Below are 21,042 nucleotides of genomic sequence, written 5' to 3'. Positions count from 1 at the left end.
GGCCCATGTTTGCCCCCTGTCTCCGCCACTTCACGAGATGAAATCGAGGGTACCAGCAAAAGAAAATCGAGGGCACCACTACACCACTGTTGATATTTCAAGGCGTTCTAAAATGCCCTAAAGGAGTGAATTATGCCTTCGAATGTTTCTCACAGCGTTTCGCTAGATACATCCGCTTGAGCGACAAGTAATATGAATAGGAGGGAGTACTAATTTTCGGACAACTCACGATGAATCACCAACTTTGCGCCAAATGAATAGCAAAGAGCATTGATTGTATGATTTGCTCGCGAAAACAAGGAAACCGGCAGGTTGGGCCCTCCTGTCAGGCTAGCATGGCGCCTAGTGACGGACGTTGTTGCTTTTAAAAGTCGGGAGGAGTTTAAGCATGTGTTTAGAACTCCTAACTCTCCAGGCTCCCTGAATCCAGCTTCTCAGTGCAGCTTCTTGCTCCACGTAGCGAAGTAATTTCGTTCGACAGCATTTGATGAGCTTCTCGATCGCTACTATTGCCTGGCGGCGTCGCTGGCCTCCCTTAGCGCCATAATGGGCCAACTCAAGCCAATCCTGTGTATGAGAGAGGGAGTCGCTCCTCTAGCAATAGGTTTTTCTGTTTCGAGGGGGAGGAGAACGAACCGTTTTCTTGGCGGGGGCAACTCTCTGTAAATATGGTGAACTCTCAGCTTCTTTGCTTGGTTGAGCTGGGCTTTTATGCACTACAAAAAAATACACTTCCGTGATGATACGTGTTTGTCACAGTAGGTCGCGTTTTTTGTCATGCATGTACATCCATGACGATTTTATGACAAAATCAAGATAGTCATACATGTGCTGTCGTAGAAGTGTTCCATGACATTACCAAAATTATCATCACGGAAGTGTCCACTTCCATGACAATAAATCGCGCGTCACAGAAGTGCTTTCGTCAAGGGTGACCGACACGTGGCATCCACCGTAATGGAACACTGTTAAGCTATCGGGTCCGGTTTTGGATCCGATAACCCGTTAACAGCCCGGACCAATGGGGATTTTCCACGTGTAAAATCATCATTGGCAGCAGGAAACACGTGTTGCCTCACCATTGGGACAGATGTCATCCACTCATTGGACAGGAGGCGCCTATGATAGGTCGACACGTGGCACGGCCCAACAGTGGCCCATTTCGATGAAAAGGCCGACCCAGTAAAAATTAGCAGGCCGGCCCATATAAGGCCTACTTGTGTCAGGTCCATTTAAGCCCACGGCCCATACGAGATGTGCCAATTCGGACCATCAACGGCCCGTTAAAGATTTGACACCATTGCAGCCCATCATCAGTTCAAGCCCGTTAACAGCCCGCTATATATTTGGGCTCAATATCGGACCGATGAGATTTCGGCATGTTAACAGGCCCATTTAATGGATGGGCCAATTTTCAGGATGTACATCTTTCGGCCTTTTAGCGACCCATTTAAATGTTGGGCTAATTTCCGGCCCGATGTGTCTTTCAGCCTGTTGACGGCCCATAAATCTGATGGGCCATTTGTAGTCGGACCTGAGTTTTGGCCTTTTAGAGGCTCATTTAAGTGTTAGGCCAATTTCTGGCCCGGTGTCACTTTCAGCCTGTTGACGACCCATAAATCAGTTGGGCCATTTGCAGTCGGACCTGAGTTTTGGCCTTTTAGCGACCCATTTAAGTGTTGGGCCAATTCCCGGCCCTGTGTGCCTTTCGGCTTGTTAACAGACCATAAATGAGTTGGGCCATTTGTAGTCGGACCTTAGTTTTGGCCTTTTAACGGCCCATGCCCGTCATGGTCCAATACCAGCCCGGTTTCTCTTTCGGCCTGCTAAAGGCCCACAACACAGTTGGGCCATTTATAATACGACCTGACTTTCGGCCTGTTAGCGGCCCATGCTCTTCATGGTCCAGTACAAGCCCGCTGTCTCTTTCGGCCTGCTAAAGGCCTACAGTATAGTTGGGCCATATGTAGCCCAAACTTAGTACGGCCTGTTAATGGCCCATGAAATAAATTGGGGCCACCTGTTGCCCGCTTCGATGTCGGCCTGTTAACGACCCGGGAGGTAATAGGGCCGACCATTAACTTTCGGCCTAGTAACGGCCCATTAACTTAATGTGCCCACTAAAGTTCGTACATGTCTTTAGGCCAAATTATATAATTTGAGCCCATTACGACGAGCAATTATGCACAGGACAAAAACCGATCAAGCAAAGGTACGGCATATAGGGAATAACGTTGCACATCCATCATATATTACAGGAAATTACATCCACTGGGCAATCAAAGATTGATGCCAGTGCAAATAAATGAGCAGAACCTAACCATCTACAACGTCACAATCTGCAACCTCAGCACAGATGACGCCCATAAGCATGTGGGCAAGTTCTTGCTGCTTTGCTACACTGTCTCTGAAAACATTGATCAGTTGTTGTGTCGCACGACTCTGCACCTCTGATGCAACTAGCCTACACCAAATTAACACAATATGGCACAGCTATCATCAGCCAGGTAAGGTAGTACGAAAGCAACATTGACCCAATGAATAAATGGGCAACCAGAGAAGCACTACAATTCAGTAATGTGCGTGATATGAGATAGTACATTCATGCAGCTCAGTATGCAAAACTACCAGGCAGTTTTCCTTACAAAAATCAACATTGGCGCCTTTAACATTTTGCTACAACTAATTTTAGATCAGATAAAGGTTAGATTCACGCTGATTAACAAAATACATGTTGATGTAAAAATATAGTGATATACAACAGGTACTTACATCAGCATTGGAGCACAGAGAATTCCCGCAAGATATTTTCCTCGAATACGATCCCAATGGAGGAAGTCTTCTATCGTTTAACCTTATTTTCTAAAAGAGAGATGGGTAAGAAACATGTAGAAAATATGATCAGAATGCTATAAAATTTCATGATGCGAGGATACACACACGCTTCTTAGAATGGAGTTGACATTCTTTTGCTGGACTGGAGCGGACTAGTTCTTTGGCCACTGGAATCTGCTTATTATCAGTGGGAGTTGGGTTTCTCTATGCTGGAGCAGTATCTATGAAAAATGGAGTTGGTTTATTATCTCCTGGTGTTTGGATCTTTTGCAAAGACCTGGTTTGTAACCCTTCAGGTTCTAACATAGCCGTCTTCCCCTTGCATGCCTTATATAGAAGAATGGTGATTCAGTTATAAAACATGCTACATCAGAGATGGAATAGGTACTGAAGAATAGAAAGGCATGACATATTGACATGTATTCCCTCCATCCGGAAATAAATGGATGGGTCTAGGCGCATTTCAATTCTAGATAAATCCAGTTTTATCCATTTCTGCGACATTTAATCCGGACGGAGGGAGTATGATGTAAGAGCTAGGGATACGACAGGACAACACAGTAAAAAACACTGAAAAACCCACTGCAGAACCAAAGTATTCAAACCCACTGATATGATATAGTACACTCATGCAGCTCAGGATGCAAAACTACCAGGCAGTTTTCCTTGCAAAAATCAACATTGTGGCCTTTAATCATACATTTTGCTACAACTAAATTTAGACCAGATAAAGGTTGGATTCATGCTGATTAACAAAATACATGCTGATGTAAAAATATAGTGATATTCAACATGTACTTACATCTACATTGGAGCACAGAGAATTCCTACAAGAATCTTTTCTCATAAACGATACCATTGCAGAAATTCTTCTATCTGTTAAGCTTATTTTCTAAAAGAGAGATGGGTAAGAAACATGTAGAAAAATGATCAGCATGCTATAAAATTTCATGATGCAAGGATACACACACGCTTCTTAGAATTGAGTTGACATATTTTTGCTAGACTGGAGCGGACTAGTTCTTTGGCCACTGGAATCTGCTTATTATCAGTAGGAGTTGGGTTTCTCTGTGCTGGAGCAGTATCTATAAAAACTGGAGTTGGTTTATTATCTCCTGGCGTTTGGATCTTTTGCAAAGGCCTTGTTTGTAACCCTTCAGATTGTAACATAGTTGTCTTCCCCTTGCACGCCTTGTATAGAAGAATGGTGCTTTAATTATAAAACATGCGACAACAGAGAGATGGAATAGGTACTGAAGAATAGAAAGGCATGACATATTGACATGTATTCCCTCCATCCGGAAAAAAATGGATGGGTCTAGGCGTATTTCAGTTCTAGATACATCCTTTTTATCCATTTCGACAACATGTAATCCGGACAGAGGGAGTATGGTGTAAGAGCTAGGGATATGACAGGACAACACAGCAAAAAAAACACTAGTTGAATGTAAAACTATATGCTAGCGGAATACGTACAGAAATAACTAAGGCAACATACACGTGTATGATTGGGAAAATAAGATGGCATTGCAACACAACACTAGAACAACACTTCAATGTAAAAAAACATGGTATGGCAGACAGATGAAGTACATACTGATGAATAACAATGCATAAGATATTCAGAAGCATGATGTCCAAATTAAGAAAATGGCATTGCAATAGAGTAGAATGACAATACTTGAATTTGAAAACATGTTATCATGAATGGAATAGGTACTAAAAAACAGAAAGGCATGACATATTTACATGCATGATCAGCATGCTAAGCACATGGCATTGCAACAGAGTAGGTACACTCCAGGACATTATATGCATATTGTACCCATATCACAGGCCAAGTTAGAGCAAGGACCTTATGGGGTGAAGAGGATTCATCATATTTCTGCAAGTCTTCTGAAGAACTGCCTTTACATGTTCCATCATATTGGGTATCATTGACATCAAGTTTATTGCGCTTTACATTGCTCCGTGAGGTTCTTGTGGATATATCAGTGTGTGCAATTATATCTGACATGCATGGAAGACAACTAGTAGTTAGATTTATGTAATGAGTGCATGTAGGAGACGACATAAATAGTGGGACTGGGGTTAACTAGCAACAACAGGTCTCATAAACTAAAGGGAGAGCACAGATGAAAGCTACAAAATATGTATCGTTTGTACTCGAGATTAACTAGATGGCACACAAAAGTATTAAAGAACAACATAGGTAATACTAGAAGTGGTATAATACTATAATCACCGGCCTGTGGGATAGCATTGGCTGATGGATGATAACTATGGAACAGCGTTACCTAAAGAACAAGTATCTTAGCTGAACTATGGAACAGCGTGAACTCCTGAACAAGACCCGTAAGAGATCATCATGAATATATAGTGAAATGTGATGATCTATTTTCCATGCTTAGATGAATAACAATGCCATAAATGTTGCACACAAGTAAGATGAGGGTACAACCTATCTGGCTGCCATCCATAGGAATGAGCATCATGTGCTGACTTGTCGATGGCCCTGCAGTTGTTGTGGCTGTCCATGCCGGGCACGCGCATCCGATGCAGGGAACTGTTGAGTGGGGACTATAGCTCCCTTCTGGTGTATGCTTCCCTTGTTGGAGTAGCTGCGGTGAGCCAGAAGACGGTGTGTCTGAAGATGCAGATAACGCATAATGTTAAGAACGACATATCTCTTTGATCTAAAGAAATACACTAAGAGATCAATAGCAAGGTACGAGAGTGGTCACACGTCTGCTGACTGAAGACTAAATTGGGGTCACACGATTTTATTTTAGTTTGGTACTGTCCGATCTACGCCGGATGGCTTGATGGCCGTCTTGTGCCTCCTGGCTGACACTGTTCGGAATCTTCCCTGAAGAGCCAGCAACCAACGGTAGAGCAGCCTGCCTCCGCCGTCCGCGGCCCCGGCCAAAACTCCGCTCCCCGCCCCACCGCACTGTCGTGGTTGCGCCGCCCCCAGGCCAATCCACAAAGACTCCCTGTCATCCAGATCCGGCGGCGGCAGTACCTTCAACCCACGCAACTCTAAAAGATAGCCATCTAAGCGCTGCTTCCACGGCGAACTTGCGGCCCCGCACCCTTACGTTAGACACCAGCCAACCAGCAGCCTAGGAGCTCTGCCGCCTCGAGGAGTGCTGCTTCCCATTGGGAATCGATTGGCCCAGAATAAAAATTCAGACAACTGACGCCTAAATAAAGTGATTTGAGATGAGGGTGCGACCTATCTGGGGGCATGGTGAAGTAGGTAGGTCCAGCTGCCGAGTCGGTGAGGCCGGTGCGGTTGCGGTGGCGACCGGCGGCAGGGAAAGAGTGATGTCGCGACGGTCGACAGCGACGCAGAAGCAGCGCCAGGACTCTGGACGGATCCGAAGTTGGAGTTGCTCCGGCACCGTGAACAACGGCAGGGGTGAATCGGCTTCGGTACGGTTCACGCGGCCGTCGTCGAGGCAGCACCAGCAGCATGGAGTAAGAGGCACACGGCCCAGTGCATGACGGCAAATGGACAGCATCTCCGGCATTAGGGAGGAGGGCGGCTGTGAAATTGGTGCGGTGGGGGGCGCCATGGAGGTGGGGCTGAGGTTTCGCGGCTTGGGAGAAGGGAGCTTCCCGGGGATAAGGTGATTTGACGCCCATGAGGTATGAATGGGGGGGGGGGAATTGTGAGGGGAGTGGAACCATGTCTTATGCACACATTTGTCTGAAATGTGAGTGGGAGTTACAGTTCTACCCTTGCCTATAGGCTTCGCGGCTTGGGTCTGTGTACTGAGGGTCGGGGATAGTAGAGTAACTTAACTTCTCCCCAAATTGTGGGCGGGAGCGATTTCAGGCAAGGAGGGCGTGTTTTGAACTATAGTGGGCGCGAGCGACTTCGGGCAAGGAGGCATGTTTTGAACTATAGTGGGCGCGAGCGATTTCGGGCGAGGAGAGCGTGTTTTGAAATAGTGGGCGCGAGCTATTTCGGGTGAGGAGAGCGGGTTTTGCCGACCATGGTTTATGAATTATTCGGCACATGTCATTTCAGCCGAGGAGAAGGCGCGCTTGGATGAAGTTACGAACCTACCCTCGATGTACAACGGGCCAATTGATGTGTGTCCCACATAGGACAGTAATTTCGCGTCTCCCATTTAATTGGTCGAGCGAATTCCACCGAGCAGAGAGGATGTTTAGCGGTTCGTTCAAATTTTGGGAGAACTAGCATCCACGTCTACCTTACCAAGGTGATTCGAATCAAATTTTGAAATATTAGCTTGCCACTTCTTTTTTAGATGGAGAGATGATGCTTGGGAGTAATGTGTTTTTACATGCTTGTTGCTAGAGATTTACTATATGACAAATAGTTGACCCACTCAAAAACGCGAATCAAACCCAAAATGAAATATCTCGATTCAATGAAATAGCTCGTTCAGTAGGTCAAAATAGTGAACTAAATCCAAAATTGAACACCTCAATCGAGTAGCATGTTGTACATTATTATAGTACTCCATGAACATGTTGAAAGTCAAATTAATGAACTTGTTTGATACACGCATATATCCGTTCATGCGTGGATTGCAGACAACATGTTCTCCAATTTAAATATTTGAATGCAAGTTTATATCGAAACATGATTTATATCAATCTTTGATGCATAAAACGCGACCTCCCCCTCTCCCGAACTCCTGTTCTCTCTCTCTCTCTCTCTCTCTCTCTCTCTCTCTATCTATCTATCTATCTCTCCCCCCCTATCTCTCTCTCAATCTTCAATTCGGTCATACGCATCCAACACAAAAACCTTGTTGGTCCCTCTCCCTTTATCTCCATCTCTCTCTCTCTCTCTCCCTCTCTCTCTCTCTCTCTCTCTCTCTCTCTCTCTTTGTGTGTGTGTGTGGGGGAGGGGGGGTCTTTCAAGTTCGCATGCATATATACACCATCTATAGGTCTCTCTCGCACACTATGTATGATACTCTAGCTAGTCCAAGGTAGATATCTTGGGTGCACTCATCGTACGCACACAAATTCCTTGGCTCTTTGCCCGTAACTCTCCCACGCACCACTATGTCGTCTCGGAGATCTTCTCCCCCTCTCTCAAACTCTCCATCCACCTGGGTCACACATACACATGCATATCTCACTCGTACTCGATAGGCCCATCTAAAACTCTATCTCTCTCCCTCGTTCTATCTCCATCTCACACGCACACACACACAATCTCATGCCCAGCTAGCCAAGTATGATGGTCTCTCACTCAATTGTAGGCACACACAGTCCCCCCTATATGTATATGACTAGCTAATCTTAGTCTCCATCACAAACATGTGCATGGTCTATCTCGATTTCTCTCGGGGCATCTTTCTATCGCACATGCACTCCCTCGATCTCCCACCCTTATAGTCCCCTCACGATCTCGAGGGAATCTCTCTATCACAAACACACCCTCTCTCACTCCCCATGCGTCCATGCCATCCATGTGTCCCTCTCGACCTTTTTTCCTTGTTGGCCAGACCTCTATTGGACATGTGCTACAGGGGTGTCTCTCTCCGTTGCAAACAATCACACACTAGCTATCTTCGTGTATCTCCTCGCCTCGCTTTTCCATCTCGGAGATGCATGCGTGATATGTTCGCATAAGAAACGAAAAGACACACTCTCTCTCTCTAATTTATCGTTTGTTGTCACATACTCTTTTTGCACACTTACTCATTCTCCTTCACACGCACTTGATCTGTCTTGACTGAGGCACTCTCCTCGGTCCATAGCGTATAGATTTATTGAAAAGTCAAACATCACAAAGTTTGACCATGTACGTGGAGAAAAAGAATTACATCTAGTACGGCAAACATATACCATTAGATTCACCATGAGATGTAGTTTTGTATGATGTATCTTTGGTATTGTAGATATAAATAACATTTGCGTAAACCTGATCAAAGTTTCCAAAGTTTGACTTCTAAAAAATTTATATGCACTGCACTATCGAGCGGATGGAATATCTCTTTCCCCCTCTCAGCTATCTGACGCGCCACTCAGCCTTATCGGGGCTCCTCAATCTCTCTCAAACTTTATTGGTTAGTTTGTACCTGACCCTCATGCCTTGATGGTCGGTACTGCCTGGTGTGGATGTGAGATGTAAAATATTTCTGCCTGGCTAGGCTTGTGTGGTGTTGAAGTGTTTGGTTCATGCCTAGGCCAGGCAAAGCATCAACGTCCCATCAATCAATCCATGCATCAATTATTTAATGCTAATATCCATCCATGTTTCTGTTAGCCTCGTGGCCGCACGACCAGGCACGGCCAGGCGTTCGAAATCGGTCGCTTGGGCCAGGCTAATTAAAGTGCAAGGGAACCCAGTCCAGGCGGGCTTTCTTTTTCACAGGGTAGCAACCAAACAAGCGTGCATGAAATCCAGCCACAACCCCAGGCCAGGCAAAAGATGCTCAGGACGCAAGCCAAACTGGCCTTATATCTCCCTGGTTCACACATACACATGTCTCGCTCGCCCTATACATATAGACCCATCCAACACTCTCCGCCCTTGTTCTCTCTCCATGTGACACGCACCCCCCTAAGTACCATAATCCCTCACTCCATCATAGGCGCAAGCACTCCCCCTCCTAAGTATGATTATCTCTTACTAGCCATCAGGAACACACGTATTGTCTCCTTCCATCCATACGTCTATCTCGATATCTCTCGGGGCATCTTCTATCACGCACACACCTTGTCACTCAATCTCCCACCCATGTAGTCCCATCACGATCTCCAGGGGATCTCTCTATGACAAACATACACTCTCTCCTCCCCATGTATGCATTTTCTCCGTACTCTCTCTCAACCTCTCTCCCTTGTTTGTCACGAGCTAGGGGTCTTGCTCTCTCGGTTCCAAACAACCACACACTATCTCCTCACCTTGCATCCGTTGTCGAAGATGCATGTGTGATATGTTTGCATAAGACAAACATGCTTTTTCTCTACTTTTACCGTGTGTTGTCCATGTCTCTTTCACACACGCACACACACTTTTTTCACTCACTCTCTCTCTCTCTCTCTCTCTCTCTCTCTCTCTCTAGTTAGGGACTCTGTCACGTCCATAAGCATATGGATGTTTTGAAAAGTCAAACCTCAGAAAAGTTTGACCAGGTATATGTAGAGAAAAACATTTACATCTGGAATGATCATTATATTCATCACAACATGTACTTACTTCATACTATCATTTATATTTGGTATTGTAGATATAAGTAATTTCTTTATAAACTTGGTCAAAGTTTCAAAAGGTTTTACTTAAAAAAATGTTGGAACTACATTATCGAACGGAGGGAGTAGCTCTTTCTCTCTCTCTGCTATCTCTCACGGGCCTCCCCTCTCACTTGAACTCTCTATACCGACGTATTATACGCTCACTGTATCAATGAATAGCTCTGTATATTGTTTAGTTGACCGGTCAACCAATCCACATGCTGCCTTGTCAGCTCGTGTTCTGTATCTTCGTGTGCTGGCCCATGTGGCAGTGGGTGAAAATAAGTAAACTAGAGGCCCATCTGACACGCGGTGAAGTAAATAAAGTTGAAACCACTAGGGGTAGCACCCCGCACGCTAGTAAACTGAGAGCGCATTGAGGACAAACTTCTTGCGCGCGAAGGACGCACTCGTGCACAATTCACCACTGCGCGGCGGCATGCACAGAAGGACGCACTCGCACACACCCAGCACACAACACACACCAGTACACATGTACACCGGCGTCGCCGCCGGTTGATATGGACGGCGAGGCAGCCAACAAGCGGAGGTGGCTCGAGCCAAAACCGCATCCGGCGAGCCTGGACTTCATCAGTAGCCTCCCCGATGACATGCCGCTCGTCATCATCGGCCTCCTCCCCACCAAATCTACCGTGCGGACCGCCCTGCTCTCCCGGCGGTGGCACCCCCTCTGGCGCTGCATCCCCCTCAACCTCACCATTGACAGCTGCCTCTGCAACGGGGATTGCAAATGCATGGCCGCAGTCTCCAAGATCCTTTCATCACACCCTGGGCCAGCCAGACGCCTTGACATCCGCATGTTCAGTACCAACTGCATGGTCCAACCCAAGTTCGACGAGTGGTTCTTATCCCCCGCCCTAGATCAGCTCGAGGAGCTCAGCTTTGAAGCTGGACGATGTCACTCTCTTGTGATGCATTTTGGGACGGAGGGAGTACAGAAGTGGGCTATGTAGGCCAAAACATGTGCCAAATTCACTTGTGATGCATTTGGCATGATGCCCCTCCATTGCTCACCTGGTGCCCCAATCTGGATCACCTACTTTCCTCCGGTGCCAAATTAACTCACGCAATGAAAAAACACTACGTGGGAGAGAGAGAGAGAGGCTGGTGTAGTTGATTTGATTGATTTGTTTATACATGTGGGTTTGTGTGCACAGCGGTTCCAACTCTCTCACATCACGAGAGCGGTGCCAAAATCTTTTGATTTGACATCGATGCGTATTATGTGGCATACGTTTGCAAAATATGGCATCGGCCACATAGTGGAAGGCAACAAATGCCCAAGCTCTTCACGTGCTCCTAGTTAAATGAGAGGAAACAGAAAGAGAGAGATAGATAGAGAGAGTGAAAAAATATCACTAGCCAGCCAACCCTATCGTATCAGCGAATGATATTGGTACCTCTTGATGACACGACAATCTTATGCAGCCAGCTCCTCTAATATGTTCTCTTCTTTTGCAGAAAAAAGACCCGAAAGTGAAAGATGTGCTGCACTATAACAATCTCATTGAATGCCTTGATCTCCATCTTACAGAAATTGATTTGATCGACTACCGAGGCAGCACATTTGAGATTAAATTGGCCAGGTTCTTTGTTCTGGAGGCAAGTGTGCTCAAGGTGATGAGGTTTGGCGTTCTCTGGCGCAACAATGAATGGTGTGCTGATCACTGCAAGCATCTAAGCCTAAATGACAAAGTCTCCGCAGAAGCTGAATTTGTTTTTGAAACATCAAGTGGCCAGAGACTCGAAAACTTATTTGCCCATTAGTGACTTGTCAGGGCGGTGGATTTTAGTTTGTACGATAATGCTGCATCCACCTAAAGTAACGAAAGTTTCTTACGTAAACTTCCTAGTAATTCCCTCTTCGTAGGTGCAGCATTACTCCTAACATTTGTAATATCAGTTTGAAACTTGTAATATTGCCGTGTCCTATTCCTGCATTTTCAAAATCATGCGAATCAAACAGGTCCCGAGTTGGTGATGATGTTGTGCCTCCCATCTTTCACCAATAGCCGTCGGATCTAGATCTGACGCATACAAACCAAGCTTCTCCATTTTTGCAAAAAGATGCCCGCACTTATTCCCTATTTACAAACAACTCCTTGTCTCTCACAATCAGCCTTATCTCCTCCCCACCACATCTAGAAGGCCGTGGAAAAATCTGGCGCGATGGCCGCTGCCGGAGCCGTCCACCCCCAATCTTGGTGTTTCGTGCAATGCACGGGCATCTACGCACGGGAAATTATGTCCAACAGGGCTAGTTGTAAGCATGCTAGATCTATAGCCATGATGATAGTGACTGCAGATGGTGAGGCTGACTATGGTATGCCGAACACGGCGCCTATACTTAGGTGTCATCTCCGGCGCAGGGTCTTGTCACTTCACTGTGAGGAGCAGCACGTAATAATTTGACCAACGGGTAGTACAGTGCTAGTACTCCTCCTACTACATTGGTAGTACTACTACTAGTACTAGTAGCACCACCGTCTGGATTTAGGAGTACTACCACGTCCATTTGGATTTTAGTATTTGACTAGCAATATCTAGTAATGCATGTCACAAAAAATGTACTACTCCCTCTCTAAATAAATACATGGTGTTTTATTCCTATCAGCGAGAGAACTTAATGTTTTTTTGCTAACTAGAGTACTAATAGGATTACATGCAATGAACTAAACACTGCATGTCATGTTTGGTAGTCTCAAGTCACTGAAAGCATGCACGGCCCACATCTCTCATTGGTTGACATGTCACGAAATAAGAAACAAGGAGGGAGTTAGTGCACCGTGCCTAAGTGTTTTGGGATTATTTGGTTTTCGTAAGGTGACTTACACAACATTTTTATTTACATGCATTAACATTTTATTAGTTAAATCAAAGGTCAAAACTTGGTGCAAAATGCAAAGGGGACCAATAAACTAGTAAACATCAAACTTCTCTTGTTTGGCCCCAACTAGAGGTCCGGTGAGATGACTATACTGCACCGGCATGGAGGGGGACGCAGCTTCATTGACTTACGGCAACTGCCTTTGGTTGAATGACACGTGGGCCCAGGGGGTGGCTGGCCCACCTATCATACAGCCAAAGGCAGGTGCAGTAGAGGGCCAAGGAGTAGTACAAAATCCTACGCACCTACGCACGCTAACCAAGGGCAAGAGTGATCACTCGAATTGCAAGATCAGTTGACTAGAACCTAAGCCAGACCCATGGAGGCGATGAGCGCAAGCATCAGCCGGCTATGCCAGATGGTCCACGATGCCGGCCTACGGCCTGGCACCGAGGAACGTCTCCAGGTAGTATTGCTTGAGGCCGCCAGGGCGAGGGGCCGCTTGGACAACAGCTTCGTCTCCTTGTTCGACGAGGTCCTCGTTGGTTTCCTTGACAAGTTCACCGTCGTCAAGAAGCTCGCGGACGACTTTGATGTAAGCCTCCAGCCGACGCGCCCAGGCTCTGCGAGGCCCGCCACCCTCAACGGCCACTATGGTGACAACCTCTTTGACGCACTGGTGGCCCTGCGACTGCCCGCCGTCGCGCCGGAGAATGTCCACCTCGAGGTCGCGCTCGCCGCGTAGCGCCTGGCGCAGCTAGACACCATCGAAATAATCACCCACGTCTATGCGCAGATCGTCCACAAGGACTACTACATGCAAGAGGAGGACGATAGGACACTGGCCTTCTTGGACCGCAGGGCAACCTTGGACGACACTGTTCAGAAGCACGCTGAGCTCGCCGCCAACGCCGCTGCTCCTCACACGTCGGTTGGTGACCCGGCGCACTAGGGCGTGAGGATGTCGTTGATGGATCCGTATGTATTTTTATCTTTCCGTCAAATCCATGTAGTAGTATATGATACTACAGTAATAATCTTACCTTTCGCATCAACTTCATAATTTTCATACGTACTCCATGCATGAACGGCGCCAGAACCAAACTTCTCATTACTCTAGGCAAAATCATTATTTTCTATCTATCGGTCGCGCCATGGAGCAGAACCAAATTTTACAAGTTAAGAGTTCAAAAGGAAAATCCTACCGTGTTCGCGTTGCACCCCCACACGGTTTGTCCGGCACGCCGCTCAAGTGGGAATGCGTGCGGTGTTGCATTTTCACTTACAAGTGGGACCGCAGTTGAGCAAACCGACTATCGGCAAACCCCCACCTCGCCCACCACGCGATGGCTGAGAAAACATGAGGGAGAAGAGATGGTTGTAGCACGGACTCCAAGAAAATTGGTGTTGGATGGGACTCGTGTGGGTGGCGTGTGCCATACTGCTAGACGTGAATGCTAGTTATGGCCCATGCCACCCTACTATATCGAGGTACGTAGAACAATTTTCCTGCAGTCCGTGCTCAGCCCTCCTCTATCTCTCTTCTCAGCCAGCCAGCGGACACGCGGAGCCCAGCGTCTGTTTACTCACATGCGGTCCCACATGTCAGTGAAAACACAAGCGGACCCACTGAACCTGCACATCTTTCACCTCGACGTGCTGGTGATGAAAAACATATCCAATAAAGATCTTAGGTGGCCGCTTTTGGAGTTACTCAAGAGTAGTAAGATTCTATTTACACTTTAACCCAAGATGCACATCTCGTGGCTTGAACTACCACTCTATTTTCTTTCATGACATGACATGGATGCTGGATGTCCCACGTGTCAGCAAAAGGAGGAAGAACCTGACCAAATCTTCGGTTTAGCTCTCGGATTAGACTAGTTGTGCTAACTTAAAATTTTTGTTGTGTACTCCCTCCGTTCCAAAATACTTGACTTCCATTTGTCCAAAAATGGATGTACCTATATACTAAAACATGTCTAGATACATATATATTTTGACAAATAGAAGGCATGTATTGTGCAACGGAGGGAGTAGAATGGATGCAAGTTTTTGTATTGGGAAGAAGAGTACATCCATATATTGATAGAGCGCAATTTAGTAGATGTTCTATCACTTTTAGCTAGCACAAAGGCTAGAGATGAGATTAGTGCACTTGTTGATACTCCTACTAGAATAGAGGCTAGACATGAAACTAGATGTGAGGAAGCAACGTCTACTTCTTTACACTCGAAGAAGAAAGAAGCACGCAAGATCGAGCCTCCGTAGATCAACAATGAATGCATCGAGAAGGCACTAATCCAACTTACAGGAGTAGTAAAATGTATTCTTGTGGTTCTTGTTTTCTTTGGTCTTGCTTTTCTAGTCAAAATTATCATTGGAGTTCGTGCAAAACGGAGGTCCGTTTGGGGTCGTGCGTTGGAGTTGGCCTTACAAGTGGGACCGCAGTTAAGGAAACTGACTATCAGCAAACCCCCACCTCGCCCGCCGCGCGATGGCTGAAGTTAGAGAAACGATCAGGTTGAAGAGATTGCTCTAGCACAGACTCCAAGAAATAATATGGTGTTAGATGGATGTCGTGGTGGTGGCGTGTGTCGTACTCCTGGACGTGAATGCTTGTTCTAGCCCATGCCACCCTACTACTCCTACTACTTACTCCTACTATATAGTACTAGTATCGAGGATACGAGGTGCTCATTAACATATGGCTACAGTAAAAACACCCGCCCGACGCGCGAAGCATGTGAAGCTAGTACAAATAGTGTACTAGTACTACTATTGTTGATTGGCCTCATCCGATAACCTGTTGCAATGCACGTACAATTATGTATTCGGAAAATATGTTTTTGCCTCGTGGCACCACTCACTCAGAGAAGCGACTTGAAAGCCATTCATAAATTTAGTAAGTTTATCACAGTCATATCATTTTATTACATATAACAGGTCATCAACCCACATCGACAACGAGGATACATTATCTCTACATAATAATAAAGCAAATAAGGTTTATGTTGTCCATCAAAAAAATACCCTTCAAGTGGCTATAGATTACCCGCTATGCCACTCATAAGTCAAGAAAACGATTCATTTTTTTTCAAATTCATCGTCGCACACAGTCTTTTATAAAGATAATATCCCACATATGTCACGGATGTTGTAGCAGCTCAGTGGTTGAATCCTATCTGCTCCACCGCGCAGACCCGGGTTCGATCCCTAGGGTCATCCTATTTTCCTCCACCTTTTTCTCACGCATGTCCTCCCTCCCACATACGCGTTCATGGCCGGCGTGACGCCCCTGTTTTTTTCCTTTTCTTTTCTCATTTCTATTTTTGTTTTTCCTTCTTTAAATTAATTCAAGATTTTCAAATTACAAAAGGTTGCAAGTTTTGATAAAAATATTCGAGAAATTATAGAATGTTTATGAATTCAAAAAATGTGCGAGAAATCATAAATTTACTGCAGTTTTAATTCTTTTGGTGATTTACAAAACTGTTCGCAAATTATAAAAAAATCAAAATTTGTTCCCCAATTATAAAAAAAGTTCATTGATAGAAAAAAGGTTTGCTAACTCAAAAACTTTTCATGAATTCAAAAACTATGCATGCATTTCAAAAAAATTTCGTCTGAACAAAACAAATGTTCATGAATTCAAAAACTACTCATGCATTTCAAAAAATGTTCGTCTGAACAAAACAAATGTTCATGCATTTAAAAAATGCCCAAAATTTTAAAACAAATGTTTGTCGATTAGAAAAAATGTTCGTCGATTCAAAAGTCTTTCATGTCTAGGATTTGGGTAGTTTTTGGAAAGTCATTTTATGTCTAGGCGCTAGGAGTACTTTGTGGTCCATGAAATCTGTTTTTAAAGTTTTAAACATTCTCTTGCGTGGCACAATGACAAGTGTGCCATGCAGTGGCAAGCTCATTGCCTTGGGATTTACCACGTCGAATGCATTGCAATCACATGGACATCGCGTACATCATCAACGAGGGTGGAAAGAAAGATAAGTGGAAACATGGTGAGCTACTGTGTGAAAATAGAGGACGCTCATAATTTGGGGTATTGAGTCATACTTATTTGGCTCGCGTGTAACTTTTTTGTCTCCCGTTGCAACGCACGGGCATGTTTGCTATAAATACTAAAGTTTTCACCACACAACGAATAACAAGCAATGAAATGAAATTCAACTCAACCATTCCTCGGCGTTGGAAACGCTTGCTTTGAACCACAAGTGATTCTCTGGGACGGGCCATCCATTGTCGATCTGGAGACCAACGCAGGATTGATCATCCAGGCTAAAGCGGCCTACTATATCAGTACCAGGGTAGGGAACCACCCAAATGTCTGAGGTATAGACACAGTTGCTTCTGATAAATGGTAGTAACGTTGTGTTAACAGCAGTTGGATCGCCTTTCACCATCATTGGATAGTTTTGTCCAAGGAAGAGCGAGTTTTCTCCAAGACTAACAATTCTGTACCAGGGAGAAGGAGTTGGCGCTAGCACACTAGTATCCATCCTGAATACCATGCAACGGGTGTTGGAATAGGTCCGGATAGTGCGACCATGGGAGACTACACCTGCTTCCTTAGCAGTAACATCATCAGTGCGCTGTATACACACAAGAAGAGGTGATCCATCGGAATTAGTTGCCAAGCTCCACAAAGTATATGGGCGCTGCTCGTCCTCATGCTCGTGATCATCACCATCATCATCTCCCCCTTGGTTATAAAAATTTTCAAGTATGGGTGGTGGAATGTTCACAGGACCTTGGAAACACAAGAAGAAGGTTAATTAGTAAAGGGAAACTTGCTAACCCGCATGCATGTGGATGAAACAATTATAATTACGGTGGAAGACAAACGTACCAAAAGCACAAGGATTTCATGCAAAAACAGTGCCACGAGTGGTGGCAGCAAACACAAGGCCCTCGTATTGAATTGCATCACAGTACTCATCCGTGTACATAAACTGATTTTTTGAGCAATATCCATCGAGTCAAACCACCAAGGGCGGCAACAAGCTTGTCGAAGATAGCAACAACTTCATAGTTGTTGTAATTCCAAGAGCGGTTGGGAACTCGACAAATTTCTATCTTCCGTAGAAGACAGTCACCATGATCGTATTTGAACGTGCGTACAATACCGGTGTGCTCAACCTCTGGGCAGTCTGCTGAGATTTTTTGAAGTGGAACCCGGTCACGAGTGTACACATTCACAAGTTCCCACTCGCAGTTGGACCCAATGTAAACAACCCAATCTCCATTTGCGCCTGCCCAAGCCTTCCCCTCAAGTGATGGCATCTTAACATCATACATATCATTATCAAGCGGCATCAACTTGCACAGGGCGAGGCCTCCGTCGTGCCGGCGCCAGTCATCAGGGTCATGGCGAAGAAGATAGGGGAGATCAAACCGCTCCTTGACTCTTGGGTTCCTTGTAATGATGTTATTAGTTGAGTCGAGAATGGTCTTGAACGAACCTGCCATGCTAGCTGAGGTGATGACGTTGCACCGATCAATGAGTTCCTCCACCACGTCATCTTTCAGATCGGGGCAAGAATAACAGGGTTGTTTTCGGCCTGTTCCCTCCATGGAGAAGACGATCGAACAATGGTAGAAGAAAGGGTGAAGGGCTAAAGGAAAATGGAGGAGGGAAAGGAAGAGCATGCGACAGCAGTTCCAAATCGAGAGGGAAAGGCGAAGAGTCGGTGGACGGTTGCCAGTTTGCCACGGTTCACAAAGAGGCGCCCCGGCCTACACGTCCGTTTGGAAATACTCCTACTACTCGCCGTCGTCTCACTGATATGTTGGAACAGGACCACATGTCAACGAAACATGGTGTGTAATTTCTCGTGCAAAATGCGATCTGGCCGCGTTGGCGCGAGGTGCCGCATTAGTTATCGACCTTTATTTTTTTAATGGCGTGTCGTTTAATTTTGAAGCACGACTAACTGGTACTGTATGCAGAGAAAATATAAACTACTCTACCACTACTCCACCTCCAGTACTAGTAGTATAAAAAAGATATATAGGCTGGAGCTTCAGCGCTTTCTTGCCAAGGGCTGCCCACTTGCTTCTCACGCTACCACCCTCTCTCCAGATCTAAAAAAGACGGCCCCTCTCTCCCTCCTCACTGGTGGTCACAGATCCGCCGGGGAAGAAAAGGATGTGCAGCGTTGACGCACTCGTCGTCGGCGAGCGAGGTCATGCACTGACGACAAGGCCGTCCTCTCAGACCTAGCGCCCGCACGGGATGGCCTCCGTCCCCAAGCTCGCTGCCGTAGTGTGTGCGGAGGACGACGACCACGAGCGAAGCCACTTCCCTCCGACCCTCAGGTATGCTACCTCTTTTCGAACCATACCCTTATTCTATTGCCCCATCTGCCACATCGTTGCATGTGGATCTTTTTCCACTCAACCATCTTCCCAATTTGCTATCCTCTGCTCTACTGGCCACGCAGACGAAAACCATAATTTGCACTATTAAAGGAAACCCTACTTCATGCAGACTAATCCATGTCTAGGTTGAATAAGGAAAGGAAGGGAGACTGTACTGTCCAAGAGAGTAGGCTTCGAACCCGCATCTAGGTTGAAAAGGGGAAAATCAGTAGCTAAGGAACGAGTCTCGTGTCTCTTGGTTGAAGAAGGGTAGAAAGGGATGACAACGCAATAGAGAATGACCAGGTTAATCGGTTTGTTGTCCTCACATAAGAAAAAGGTGGCTAAAGAGAACAAAAAATGGGACGTAATCCACATATGCTGCCTGGATATTTGTTGCTCTGGGCAACCATACCTCCCTCACCACTCTGCGTCCATGGAGGTACATCGTACTGGTGCGCCCACTGTCCGAATGGGCCTCCCATGCTCTTATTGCCACTTTTTTTTGCTGTTAGGCCCTCCGCTATGTAGGCCAAAAGCGGTGCCAAATCCACTTTTGGTTTATTTAGCACCGATGCCCTCCATTGCCCAGCCGGTGCCATAAAAAAATTTCAGGGAACCGGAGCAAGTAGCTGCTCCGAAGCCCAGCCGATGGCAAACGTAGAAAGCAATAAACAATTGGATAATGGCCCACTGCAAAGAGCTAACCAGGCTAAGGAAACTCATGTGAATAGAGCATCTGGGTCCCATTTTTTGTCAGGCTACGAATGCAACATTGTGAGACCGGTGCCAAGTAAAATCTTCAGGGCATCACTGCCCAGCCGGTAGTATTTTAATGCATTGGGCATCGACTACATAGTGGAAGGCCTTAGTATAACGCCAGCAGTCAAGTCAAGCAATGCTACTGCTAAAGTGATGCCACATTTAACTAATGCTGCTCTCAGTCTAATGCCACTGATAAATTTAAGCAATGCCATTTAATGTCACTGGATTATTTTAGGGTTAGCTGTTGATTATGGATGTATTAAAGATTTTTTAGCTAAGGCATTCTAATGTTGTTGCACAGCCAGTATACCAATGATGAAACTTGTTACTACCTTCAGATTTTTGCACTATTAATGCTTATAGATTACATACCTCACTTTCATGAGATAATTTAAATTTTTTGTACAGTGTCACCAAAATTCCAAGGCGCTAATGTCATTTTATTTTGGTTAAACTAAACAAACAATTATGAAGACAAGAGGAAAGGTCAAGAGTGGGCACTTCCTCCTCCGGTTGTTCTCTTGACTCGTTCGATCAAGTTTTTATGTTTGATCGATTATCAAGATTGGGATAGCAATTTTTAAGGTCCCCCCCCCCCCGAGTTTGAAATGATATTTACCTTGGAGGTACATGGTTTGTAATTTTTTTATACTGTCATTAGTTAATAATGCTAGTTACCTTCAGACTTTTGTATTTGGTTTAATGCTCATGCACAGCTAGTATACCAATGCTGAAACTTGTTACCTTTACATTTTGTATTGTTAATTCTTATGGAAACCTTCCAGTGCTAGAGTTTATTGAAATCTTCAGTAAAACCATTGTACTGTACCCTGTAATAAACTAACTACTCTACTGGTGCACTAGTCACTGGATTAGTGTATATTTGTAGTATACGAATGGTGTTGCATTAGCGTATGGACATAAATAAAGTGTGGCAAGCTTTCCCAGATATGTGCTCAAGAAAACTACTACCTGTTTTT

The sequence above is a fragment of the Triticum aestivum genome, chromosome 2B, assembly GCF_018294505.1.
Source record: "Triticum aestivum cultivar Chinese Spring chromosome 2B, IWGSC CS RefSeq v2.1, whole genome shotgun sequence".
Lineage (NCBI taxonomy): Eukaryota > Viridiplantae > Streptophyta > Magnoliopsida > Poales > Poaceae > Triticum > Triticum aestivum.
Note: the sequence above shows the minus strand (reverse complement) of the source record.